The sequence below is a fragment of the Anopheles coustani genome, chromosome 2 (assembly GCF_943734705.1).
Source record: "Anopheles coustani chromosome 2, idAnoCousDA_361_x.2, whole genome shotgun sequence".
Taxonomy (NCBI): domain Eukaryota; kingdom Metazoa; phylum Arthropoda; class Insecta; order Diptera; family Culicidae; genus Anopheles; species Anopheles coustani.
In genome coordinates this window covers 55,574,094-55,586,944 of record NC_071289.1, presented here as the reverse complement: position 1 = coordinate 55,586,944, position 12,851 = coordinate 55,574,094, and positions in this window count along the sequence as shown.

The window sequence follows — 12,851 nt, the reverse complement described above, 5'->3', positions numbered from 1 at the left end:
CATTCATAGAACGATATTCCTGGTGCGAGCGACCTCATATGCAGCTTCGTGTATTGTTGGAAAACATAGATTTCCAGCACTTAACGGGAAAACTTATCAAGTGGTCGGGGATCATTAAAATCCATACGCATAGCTGCGCATTTCATATGAATGGTCACAAATCGTATTGCATCAATAGAGATCATGAAATGCTGACGGGGTCATGGAACTCACCTGCTTATACAAAACATAATCGAATAACATAAAGCTTTTGAATTACATCATGGTTCAATACTACCATTCGGAAAAAATGACATTCGGTAAACATTATTTGATAAAAACAACACTTCCAAAACGGAAACCAGCAATTCAAAGGAAGTAAAAAAAATTAACATCACAAACTAAAAATTTCACCCGTGAAAACTTTCACGAACCGTAGCTACTGTCCGCTAGGTAGCACTGTACTGGTTTGCCGCCGTTCGGTTGTCCTTTTTTCCAGTTCCAAATCGAGAAGGATATTCATAGTCGAAGGATTTTCATGCTAAAGGGAGCTTTAAAAAAGGGAACTAGAAATTCCTAGCTTTGAACAATGGAATCTTATAAGAATGGGAGGGGTTATGGGTAGAAAGGACCTTCGTGTATACGTTTTCGTCCATGTTCTTTGAATGAGAACTGTTGACGAATCGTTCCAAAACCACTTATGTTTGCCCCTAGAAACTAAATCAACTGACACACTAAAGTCTATTATTCACGTCTTTCCTAGATCATTTAAAGCCGGTGAAATGAATTATTTGAGCTCTGAAGCAATAAGGGTGATAATTCAGTATGTATTCATAGGCTGCAAAACATTTATTCAACGAAAATTATAAATTTTTCTTCGATAGAAAATCTTTTTGCCTTTGGGATAAAGCAGGAATATAAAATTAACCTAAATAAACTAGAACGTAAACACAACAGAGACTCTTCTGTTAACTTCCAGACGGCGTTGAACATATGGAAATGTTTATTTTGTCGATTCAACTATTATCGATATGATCTAATTTGGGCTAAAATTACCCCTATTTTTGTATCTCATCGTTTTCCATCTGGAAGAGAAGGCTAAAAGTTTTCCCAGCAGCCCTTTCTTTGATCAGCGATAACATGGCTTCCAACCACTCGTTAGACACCTGTGGGCATTTCGGTAGCATTCAACCTCTTCGTCGCTGTGGTTACCGTTGTTGAAATGTTTAACCCTTTCGGGTATTTCTCGCACACCACGTTATACTCCAAAAGAACGCAGGAAGAAAAGGCTCTAAATGACTCCAGAGAAAAGGCAGATGAGCTGCTGCATCGTCTTCTAGTTGCGTTCACCTCATCCGTAGGATCAATGTTAGTCTACTTGCACGCGCGCCCTTTTATTTAATTTTTTTCGGATCGTTTTCTTTGGCTCTCTCATCCTTCCATCCCTGAAGGGCCCGCGGGATGGCGATAAATAACTCGTAACCTGAGCATCTCCGTTCTGGGAATAAAAAAGAAAACAATCGATTCTACCAAAGGTAGCAAAGGCGATAGAAAAAGTAATAAACCCCGACCAAGTTCATGTGTGTAGTTCAACTCGGCGCCTCAATCAGATATTTTTCATGTCCTTGATTGTTGTGTCTCTCTTTTTATTTTTGTTGTTGCTCCTGTTGCTCGCATTTGAGCCTCCGGTAGCAAAATTCGACGTCTGTACGATCGTGGTCTTATATCGAAAGGTATGTTCCGATCCTTCGCCAGTGTTCGAAGCCCAATGTTTGAAAAGTTGCAGAAAGTCATACCAAAACAGGGAACCCCTTTGGCCTGAGTTGCAGCTAAAGTTTCCTTTTAGCGATTTAGACAACCCGTACCATAGTTTCTTTTCTTCTGCGCAACCCTTTCTCCCTGCGGCTCGGTCCGGTTAAGCGAAAGGGTTTGCATAAGAAAGAAGTGTTAGGATCTTACGTGAGAAAACTCGGTCCATTCAGCCGAAGGACTTTCTACGGGGCATCGGTTTGGATGTTGGTGCATCGAAACTCACGCAAATGTCAATAACCCTTCCAGACCAACATCAACGGATGGAGGCCGTGATTTGCATACCATTCCGGGTACGAATGGGTCGAGCATTTAGCAGCGAAAATAAAGGCTTAGGAAAATTGCTATTACCGAGACCGACCGTTGATTGAATTATGGTTGAAAATTTAAATCACAATCGACACACGCAGAGTGCCTCGCGGCGGGTTACGCGTGAATGCATGGAAAGAAATAAAAACCTGCACGACGCTAAACGCCTATCGAACACCTATCGTTTCGAGTTTCTTGATGCCTTCCCGAGAGTACGAGTATGCAAATTTTCGGTGATGAATAAATAAATCCAAGGTTGCAGATTTGATATACCTTTATTTATTACAACTAAAGTACAGATGATCTTGATGAACGATGTGGAACTAAAATATTATCAGATAAGGCAACTAAGACAGTGATATTAAAGTGATTGAAAAGTCATCATATCATATAATAGAATTTATAAATAAATTTGGACACTGATTTAATCAAATTTCACCACCATCGTGTTATTCTTAGAAACTATGTTGTTTTTATATGTTTAATTTAAGACATACAAAAGTAGTAAATAAATTCTAATTTGTATAGGGCATAACGGATACACGAATATTACTGATAACTTTTCCGCCTTACGGTTTTTTTTCTTCTTTCTTTATTGGTTCATCGACCTTCGCTGTTTTCTTGAAGGGGACGAAAACGGCACCACGAGCAAGGAATCTTCCCAGGATAGTAGCAAACTATGCGCAACAAGTCATGCGTTTATTTTCCATCCTAACCCTTTTTTCCATTTCGGCGAAAAGGTATCTGGGAATAACCTTCCAAGAAACCCGGGAGGGCAATCGAGAGTGAAACCTTAATCCAGAAACGCGAACATTAATCATATGCAAAATCGTATCATCTGAAGGCGCCCTTATTACGGGATGCATCTCAGATGTCAATCTCAGAATTGTGCGCCCGTTTGTTAAAGTGTGAGAAATCGCGAGACAATTGGAAGGAAACTTTGCTAGTTGGGCTCCTGAAGCTTCCAACCTTCTGGTTCGGAAAGTCAATTCGATACATTCGATTGCGTGCCGTTTCACGAAGATTCGCCAGAGGGTCGAGTGAACGGAGTGAATCAACCTTCGACTTTTCCGCCCAGCAGTTGCTCGATAGTTTCGGTGCCTGCACCGAACTAAAGAAGGGTGTCCCCGGAAGCGTCGGTATGCGCCAGCGACGGAAAGGGGTCGGGATGAACTAGAAAGGATACGCGCTCCTGGGACTCGGGAATAATATGCAAATTAATTACATTGTACCGGTGCGCTTGTGTGCGCGATATACCTGGACCCCGCGAGAAGGTTACGGCGTGGCAAAGGGAATAATTTATTTAAATTATATTCAATTCATTCGATCGATCGTTCGTTGAACCTCGATAGAAACCCTTTTGGGATGGATGCAGTTTCGACCGTTGAAATATCTCTTGATTTATGCGTTAACACAATTAGGTTGTTCGTGGCCTTGCGCAGAGGAAAGGATGGTTCGTTCGAAGGCACAATGCGGTGCTCAGAATATCCTGGAATGATGCGTTCTACCTGGATGTACGTTTTTTATTATCTTCGATTGATACCATCGCTTGAATCTGAGGAAGTAGGCCTTTGGACCAGCTGTTCAGGCTCCGAATCGATCCTAAATTATCAACAAAATCACGGAACCGTTTTGCTTAACAATTGAATTTTCATTGATCATTGAACCGTTTTTGGAATTTGTACTTGAATTTTCATTGATCATTAACTTAAATTTTAAATATTAGTAAAAGTATTTTCAAGCTGTAGGGATTTAAAAATTCAAATGATTTTCTTTTATGCATACACTTTTCATTTTTATTATTTTATTTTGAAAAATGAGATGAGAGACCAGAAGAATAGTTTTATTTTATTATTGGTACTTTTTTCTATTTTAATTAAAATATTACCTGTTTCTTCACACCTTTTCAGTTTTTTGTCCTACATTGTTAATGCAAGCTTTGCATTATTGATCTTTGCTTAAGTTCAACCTTAAGAATCAAACATTTCAATGCATTACACAAATTGCAGTTAGTATCGTCATAGCACAAAATTGGTGCCAGTAATACCAAGATTTATGGCAACGGTTATTTCCATGGCAAGCCGGGAAAACCTAACGACAATCAATCCCGACTGATCCTTACCCGATGGAAAGCACAAAAAAACACCGACAAGACACTGCAAGCGCTCGGCGTCCGGAACAAACTCATCGTTTCATCGTGCTTTCGATCGAAAAATTGTTATTTGATTGCCAACCATTCCACACGGGACAGGTCCTTTCCTTTGTTTGGCCGTTCGGTTTTCCATCGGCGTGTTTTTCCTTACATGCGTTTTCGCATCCAGCCCCCCCCGGTGGGTGTCGGAAATGTACGTGGCCACGGCAACTGACGGCACACATCGCGGCGTCGCGCAGCATAAAATTGAATGTAAACTTGAAATAACTGCAAATCAAATTACCATAAAAAAGTAGCATCACTTCGGGGTCCCCTTTCCGATCCGCCTGGTAGGATCCGCGGTGTCTGGAGTGGTCCGGAAGTGCCGAGAACGTTAAACCGGTGGGGGCGTATAATTTTACAACCACGCACCGTACTCCAGCGCATGTTCGAACTATAAAACAAAATAGCACGAAATTGTAAAAGCCAAAAACCTCTTAAACCCCGTTGGCTAGGGTTTGGGTTCGCGGTTCGTGAGGGGCAACGTCAAGAACCTTCCAGGACATCATCGTTGCCGTGTCCGATGAGCTGAGTTTTTAGTGTTGAATCACGCGTTCGACGGCGAATGGTGCTTTCCTCCGGTGAGTTTTTGGTGGCCCCTATCTTGCACTATCTATCCGAAGAGAGAGGCGACTTTGCCGGTGTTTTATTGCGATACATACCTCTGGGATGCCCTCTTAGAAGTTGCTCTCTATTTTTCTCCGAATCCTGCTTGAGGCGGGCGCCACTGTGAGACTCGACATGGGTCTAAACCGACACACCATTAGTGTTCTCTTAAAAGGAATCCTGCACTCTTTCCCTAAAAGAGCACCATATTTGGATGGTAGGAGTTCGTCTTTCATCTACCGAGCACCTCCAACCCATTTTCCTTGGAGCCGACGATTGCCTGGCCTGAAAAGAAGTGGCAGCAATTTGTGGTACAAGTATCAGCACACACACATCACCACAGGCATAAAAATGGGGTGAGAGGAAAAAGAGACGTCCGAACATTCCGTCCCCAATCCTTTCACTGGCTCCGTGGCCCGGAAGAAACATTTCCCTGGTACGCGGGGGGTGGGGGGGGGGGGGGAGGGAGGGGGTGTAAAAGCGGGTACAGCCAAACGCGAGGTATTGCAATAAAGTATAATATTTCATTTCGCAGCGCAACATAAAACATCCATAAAACACCCTGAGAATGACGAAAAATATATCACATTGTCAGAAACAAGCGCACGGTTTCGTTGCAGGGGAGTACAGGGTAGTGGAGAAAGGGGGCACGGATAGGAGTCTTGGGGAAGGTTCGTAAATTGAGAGGAGTTGGCGGATGATGGCAGCGACTTAAGGGCGCTGAGAGCAACCGAAAAGGGTTTACGGCGATGCGAATCGGATCGATTCCCGTGAAGACGAACGCAAATGTGCCGCACCGAAGGAAAAACTGTCCTTCCACCCTCTCCATCCCGAGGAAAAACGTCGAAGGTGATGGAACGGAACGGTACGGGATGGTGGGAAAAGGGCAAAGAAAAGTGGAGTGAAGTATGGCTGTGTCAGTTCACTTTATTTCATTTCTATACAGAAGCTCTTTCGATAACTTGAGGAAAAAGGGTCTCGGAAAAACATTCGAGGGTTGAGCGGAAACCAGGCGGCGAAGAAATGGAACACAACTGCAAACGGTTGGTGGCGGAAGTCATCCCGGTTCGCTCGTTGCCGACGTTTCTTCGATATATGTGTATGTGTGTGTGTGTGTGTGTGTGTGTACTTATGCAAATGTCACCTCCAGCCTTTCTGCCAGCGCCACGATCATCCAATTTTCCCTCCCACAAACTCCTGCAGTGCTTTCACTCGATGGAAAACGCGAACGAACGAAAAACCATCAACCATGTACAAATTTGATTGGGAATTACAATTTCTCAATCAATCATTCACCGTCGATTCGTAGAAATGGCGCCATACGAGCCGACGGTGGAAAACTCTTACTCGCTAGGGATGTGAAATACGGCCGGAGAAAGGATGTACGTTTACTGATGTTGTAGTATGGCTGCTTTTCCTCGACTTAGTTTAGTTATTCCTTCTATTTTTCCATACGGCAGCAGTTAAAAGTGTTTGTTATTTCCTTACTAAAGTTCCGTACGCAAAGTCCCAACAAACTTTCACAAATCACTAGTCGCACTTCGTTATACTAATTGTTTCTAACACTTATTGAGCACAAATAAAAGAGGTTTACTAGAAACATCTAACGCAACAGCTTCCACTTCTTGTTCTGTGGAAAAAAGGCAGAACAGAAACAGATCTTACCAACATTTCTCAAATATTCAGAAAAGACACTTTAACCAAAGGACGAAATGTAAACAAACACGTGATAATATTAACACCATAAAATGCAGAACAAACGAATCGAGGGTAAAGGACTATCCCAATTAAAGTGGAACAAAACCAACGACACCAACGTAAGATCTGCTTCCTGCGACTCACGCCAGAATCTGATGGCGTCCCGGCGGAAGCTAAAACGTAAATGAATTGCGTTGACCGAGGTCGGGAACGCCCGGCGTGTTGGGAAATTGTTCCCTCCATCGCCTTCCAGTCTCGCCTTCCCCACCCATTAACCGTACCGCTAAATTACGGAAAAGGGCAGGAATTTTCCTCCGTCCCTTTGTCCGTTGGCCTGTCTGGCGCTATCTTGTCCCTGTGTGCGAGAGGCAGAGGCCATCGGACCCGGTTTGCCAGCGCACCGGAAGCTCCACTGTTCCACAAGCGGCACACAATTAACACATTTTCCACGACTACCCGACCTCGGCCTCGAGTCCTCGGGGTCCGTTGAGGATGTAATGGTTTTCATTTCGGCGCACGACGAATTCCTTCGTCCTCGCCGCACATACACACACGCACACACGCAAAAGGCACCCGAGCCTCGCCTCATCATAGGCTGCTTGCTTAAAACAACCTTCAATAATTATGCCTTCCACATCGGCACTAGGTTATTATTATTCGGTTAATTCCGTTTCTCTCGGTGTTTCTGTCTCCCTCTGGTCGGTCTGCCGTTTCCCCGTTCTCCCTATCTCTCTGACGGTTCATGGCATCTCCTCGTCCTTTCAGCGAAACTCGACGGCATACGTTACCACCGGCTGAAGCTGTGTGAGTGTGCAAACCGTTATGGAATAAATACTCAACCTTCGCGAAGGGAAAGCATGGGTGGATTTTCCATCCCGCGAGTACGAAACAAACATAAAACCGCACCAACCCACACCAGCAAGCCTTATGTACTCTGCCCGAGACTGGCACGTACACCAACGAAACGCACGTGGCCCATTTCGTGTTACTTCCTGTGGTAGCGTAAACGGAAGCAGGAGGAAAAGCGCTCGTTTTTCCACCCTACCTTCCGCTCCAAAACACGATGCAGCGTGATGGCTGCTGTTTGTGTGCTGCTGGTTGGCTGGTCGTGCGCATGCGTCCGCAAATAAATGCTGGCACCGGAATGGAAGACATTTCTGGCGATAGACTCATTTCGCCATATCGCACCGATGGGGGTGCATTTCGTTCTTTTGGCGAAACTCTTCAGATTGCCTGAGGGCGTACAATGTCAGATGTTCGACTAATAGTCGCAGAAGTAGGCCGAAGGTAAGACGATTTCTTTTGAACCTATCAGCAAAATAAAATCAAAAATGTGTAAAGAAGACACATATGGGGGCAAAAATTAAATGACCAGAAGATAAGAAAAAACTTTTTAAAAATCCTGCAAACCATGTACAATTTGATAAACTTAGTAACTAAACAACAGTGACGTATGTATGGCAATTTGAAACAGGTTCTTGATTTTATTACTAAATTATAGTATTGTAATTGCAATTAATTAATATTTGTATAACATTTTTGAACGTTTCGGGGTTTGTGGCAAAACATGTCAAAATATCTAAACAAAATCAATGAATTATTTAATAAATAAAGTTAATTTCATTCAATACAATTCAAATAAAATCCATCCTTTATGCTATACTGTGCACGACTTTTTCTCAAATTTGCCTGTTGGTATCTGAAAAGTTTTTCAATTCGAACTCAGAATAACTTGAATTTGACTTGAATTGTGTAAAGTTTACTTTGGATTACGTTCGAACTATTACTCGAATTATTAATAATGATGATGTTAAGTAGGTATAATTATCAAGATACGTTACAATCAATTTAAATAAAGCACTTTCAATATGTTTTCATATAGAAGTAAATCGATAACACAGCTTGCTCACTCACTGTCTTCTCCATCCTTTTGCGGGGAAGACATGTCGTTCGACATTTCGATCATTCCCGTTTGACAAGTGACAGCGCATGGAATGGCAGGACTTCCTCCTCCTCAGATGTACAGGACATCTGAGCCGGGCCACGGTGAAAGTACTACGTGCGACGGGATGGAGAAGAGTTTGCGAGGGATGTAAACGGGGTGGCAGAAACCCGACGCCAGGATCAGCGACACGGCGTCAGTCCATCAAGTCGATCGGAAAGGCTGACAGTCGTACCGGGAAACACATTGGAAGTCAACAACCATTCTTCATTATGTCACCGTTCTAATCTAATAACACTTCTCCCGCCTACCCAGGCACAACTCCGACGAGGACATCGGCGAAAGCAAATGAGCCTGGCTCCTGGTGAGGGCTTCTGTTGATCATGTTCTTTTATTTTGACCGGAGAAAAATGCCATGCGAGAACGATCCTCTGTTACCGGGTATCGGAGGAGTACACTCCCCGATCCGGAAGAAGGTGAAGGGTTTCTCAACAACAAAACGACAGTGTAAAGGCTCTGTGTCGGGAGAAAGGAAAAAAGGAGCGACGACTCATTCGACAGAAGGGAGCGAATGTAATGCGTATAAAATTACGTCAAAGTATCAATTTAATGGCTTAACTCGCATCGGTAATCAAATTGAAGCCAATTTCGGCACCGACCATCCATCGATGGAGCCACACAAAGCCTCCATCCGCTGTCGACCGTACCGAAGCATTGAGCGACAAATCGCAAAGACAAGACTTGGCCTTTCGTTTCGTGGCGCTTGTGAAGTATATTTTGCACATCTCGCCGGTTCCGCTATAAAACACTCCCGATTTAGGAATGGTGCGCTTTTTTCGCAGATTCGGTTTCTTTCAGCTACCAGAAAAAAGGATATCCTTAACCTGGCTGCGAGCTGATAAGATTAATTTGTGCTATTTTTTCCATTCCCAAATATCCTTGACGCATTCGATGAATAAAGAAGTTAACAGATTCGTTTACAGGTGAGACCTGTATGCTTAAGGAATACTAATAACACAAAAGCGGTTTCAAGGGTAAAGGGTGACTTGTTTTTCAAATTAAAACACTCCAACACAAGGATTGAGTTGCTATTCAACATGTTTAATATAAAACCTGTTATATTGTACCCAAATATTACATTCTTTCGTGTTAGTTGTGTAAACGGTATTTATTTTTTTTGAACCGAAGTTATTTATTCCTTATAAGTTACAAACTACAAACATAAAAATAAGCATAGTAACGACACTGGTCATATTAACAACGATCAGGTTATTTTAAAAAAAAAACTCCCAATTGTCAGTCCTACAAAATGGCGAATAATGTTGACAACTCTTTCATCTAAATATCCTTTCCTTGCCACGGGTGATAACCTTTTTCGCGGAAATTCAACCCGATTCATCAAACGGCACATTTTCGCGAAAATCCTTATCTCCTCGCTGACGCACAATCCATTTCCGGTGCCATCAACTCGTTGCTCTTTGACTTTCCCGCAAACTTTTCCTTGGCGCGTGTATGTGGCCTTTTTTACTCCCTGGCACCGTTTCCGGTTTTCAAAACCAGCGAAAATCCGTCAACGGGATGTGTTTGTAACTTCTTCGACATTCCTTGCGCGGGTTGCCGGAATACGCCCAGCACCATCGGATCGAATAATCGATGTGGGGATGAAGCGAAAAAGCAATTACAGCTAACAACCCGAAATTTAAATTGTTTATCACAACCTCCCAGGGCCTATGAAAACGAGCGCTTGTAACGTTAAGGGAAGCGCCTGTGTCAAGGTTTTTGAAAATAATAACGAGTGCGTTTGTGTTAAACAATACAGTGAAATAGCACGAAAAAGTGAGGCGTGTTACGTGAGAACATTTTGCCGCTTTTTTCATCACACATTTGTGTACTTGATTGAAATGCTGCTTGAGAACTAAGACGGTGTGAAATTTCATTGATATACTGACGACTATTTAAAATTTAATTGAAACATAACACAGACCGGCAACTTTCTGTCACAATGTTAAATGTGACACCAATTACATTAAACAACTTCTAATAATGTTCTTCTATTGAGGTAAATATTAATTTTACGTCATCAAATTGAGGACTGAATCGACTGAAGATTGGTTTCATTAATATTTTTCAATAGTTTTTTCTCAATTGAATGTTTATTCTTGATAATACAATAATGTTAGGCCAAATAAATTCTAGTAATTTGTGTAGATAAATTTGAGTAAGCATTGGAACGGTACATATCATTTAGGTTTTGTAATATTAGAGTGCATTTCGGAGTATATTTTGTATCAAATTGATTCATTGCAACAATAATAAGACTCAGCACATTGCTTTTTTCTTGCTTACTGAAACATCGCCAACGAAATTCAACCCCAGTCAACCGCTCCATTGTGCTGGTACATACGAGTGTGTCGCTTATGAGCACACCACGCATAAATCTAGTGAAATGTAATATTTTCCTATCTCCCGGCCACCATCACCGTGACACTTCCGATGATTTCCATTTCGTTCCTGCCTTCCATCAGCTCATCTCTTCCGCTGACAGAGCCACCAGCACTCCACTCGAGCGCGTTTTCGAAACCGAATTTGGCTCGAGAATAAATTCTCCTTCGCTCCTCCGTTCACTTGTTCCGTTCGCTAGGTAGGAATTTTCTTTGCTTTCCGCACACATGAACATGAACAGACATAAAGCGCACAAAAATTCAATTCTACAGCCGCTTCTTCGACCGAGAGAGCAAGTGGGGAAAACAGAAGAAGCACGAGGACGCGATTTCCACCAACGGAATCGGGACCGGATCCTTAGCCGCTTCGAGTGCTTTCGCTGCCAAGAAGAGGCTGCTCTGAAAGGATGCAGCAGAGGAAAAACGAATACGATGGATCGCTTTGTCGAGGCGAACGCGAAGGGGTTTTTATCAAAATGTTTATGCTTCACCATACCTTGGCACGCACGCACAGCTCGTTTTGTGGGGGAAAACTCCCGCCCTTCGGCTCCTGTTTGCACCGCACGAAAAAAAAAGGAGGATGGAAAGCAACTCGCTTTGCCGAAACGTGGATCGTGAGAGCAAAAGCAAAGAAAAGGCGAGCCTTACCCTGAGCCCAAGGGAACACTGAAAGGATCAACCTTTATTCATCACAAACTCCGCGCATCCCCAGGTATACTCCCCTTCCCTTACTGCTCTTCCACAGCCACCAACCCACCCCACCCTCCGGGTACCGTTCAATGCTCAATCATGTCACCATGACGCCGCATAGAGAAATATGTAAATGCGTATCGGAGGAATATTCCAATCAGCAGTATTTTCTGGAGCCTTCCTCGTTCGCGCCTTCTGCATGTGCGCCGCTCGCAAGTCGAGCGAATCCGAGGCGTATTTCTCGTGCCGTTTTCTTCCCCATTCATCCGATTCAACACCCACACGTCCCGGCGACGAGTTAGAAAATCGCACACTTTGCATTATGTGAGCCCTGAAACACCTTCTGCCGAGGGGCGAATCTTTGGCAACGAGCAAGAAATTCAACGAATAATCCGGGAGGCAAAACTGTACAAAAAGGAAAGAAAACCAGTAACCCAAACGTACTATTCGCCATGCGATGCCGAAATGAGAATTTGAATTTATTCCCGCAGATATGTGAGCCGGCACTCCGATGCCAATGTGCGGTCGAGGGCAAAACCGAGGATGATGACTATAATGATGGTGAAGGTTGATGGTGCGGGGGTTGTTAGGAGCGCCTTCGTTGTATGGTTTGAAAATAAAGGTGAAGTTTCATAATGCTCTTGAATATACAATAAAATATGATAAAAGTATAGAACTCAACCAATGCTTAACAGCAGGAATAAAAATGAGAACAATTTCTGAATTAGTCGGGTGTTTTCAAATGTGTTTCATCTGAAATTGGTCGGGTGTTTTCAAATGTGTTTCAATCTTTTATATTCTTCTTGTTAAATGAATGTTTATGACATTGCGTCTCTATTTTCCCACAGTTACTAATTCTGATGCAGTATTTATCCAATTTTTACCAAACTCAAGACCAGGAACTCCGTTTTTTCCATCATTCTCGGTTCTTGTGCGGTTCGAGGAAAACTCATTTTCATGCTACTATGTTTGCCTTAGACGGATCAACGATCTTTTGATCTCAATCGGAAAACCTTTTCGAAAGGTATAAAAAATCGGGTGTGTTCGCAATGTTGAATATGATGCAACATGGTGGAGTATTGGTGTAAGAAGTAGGAAGTAGGAATTGGGAAAATAATGAGTTTCTCAACAATGTAAAACTCTGTACGCGTTCCGTATGGCACCCAAATGATCTGAAATGATAAGT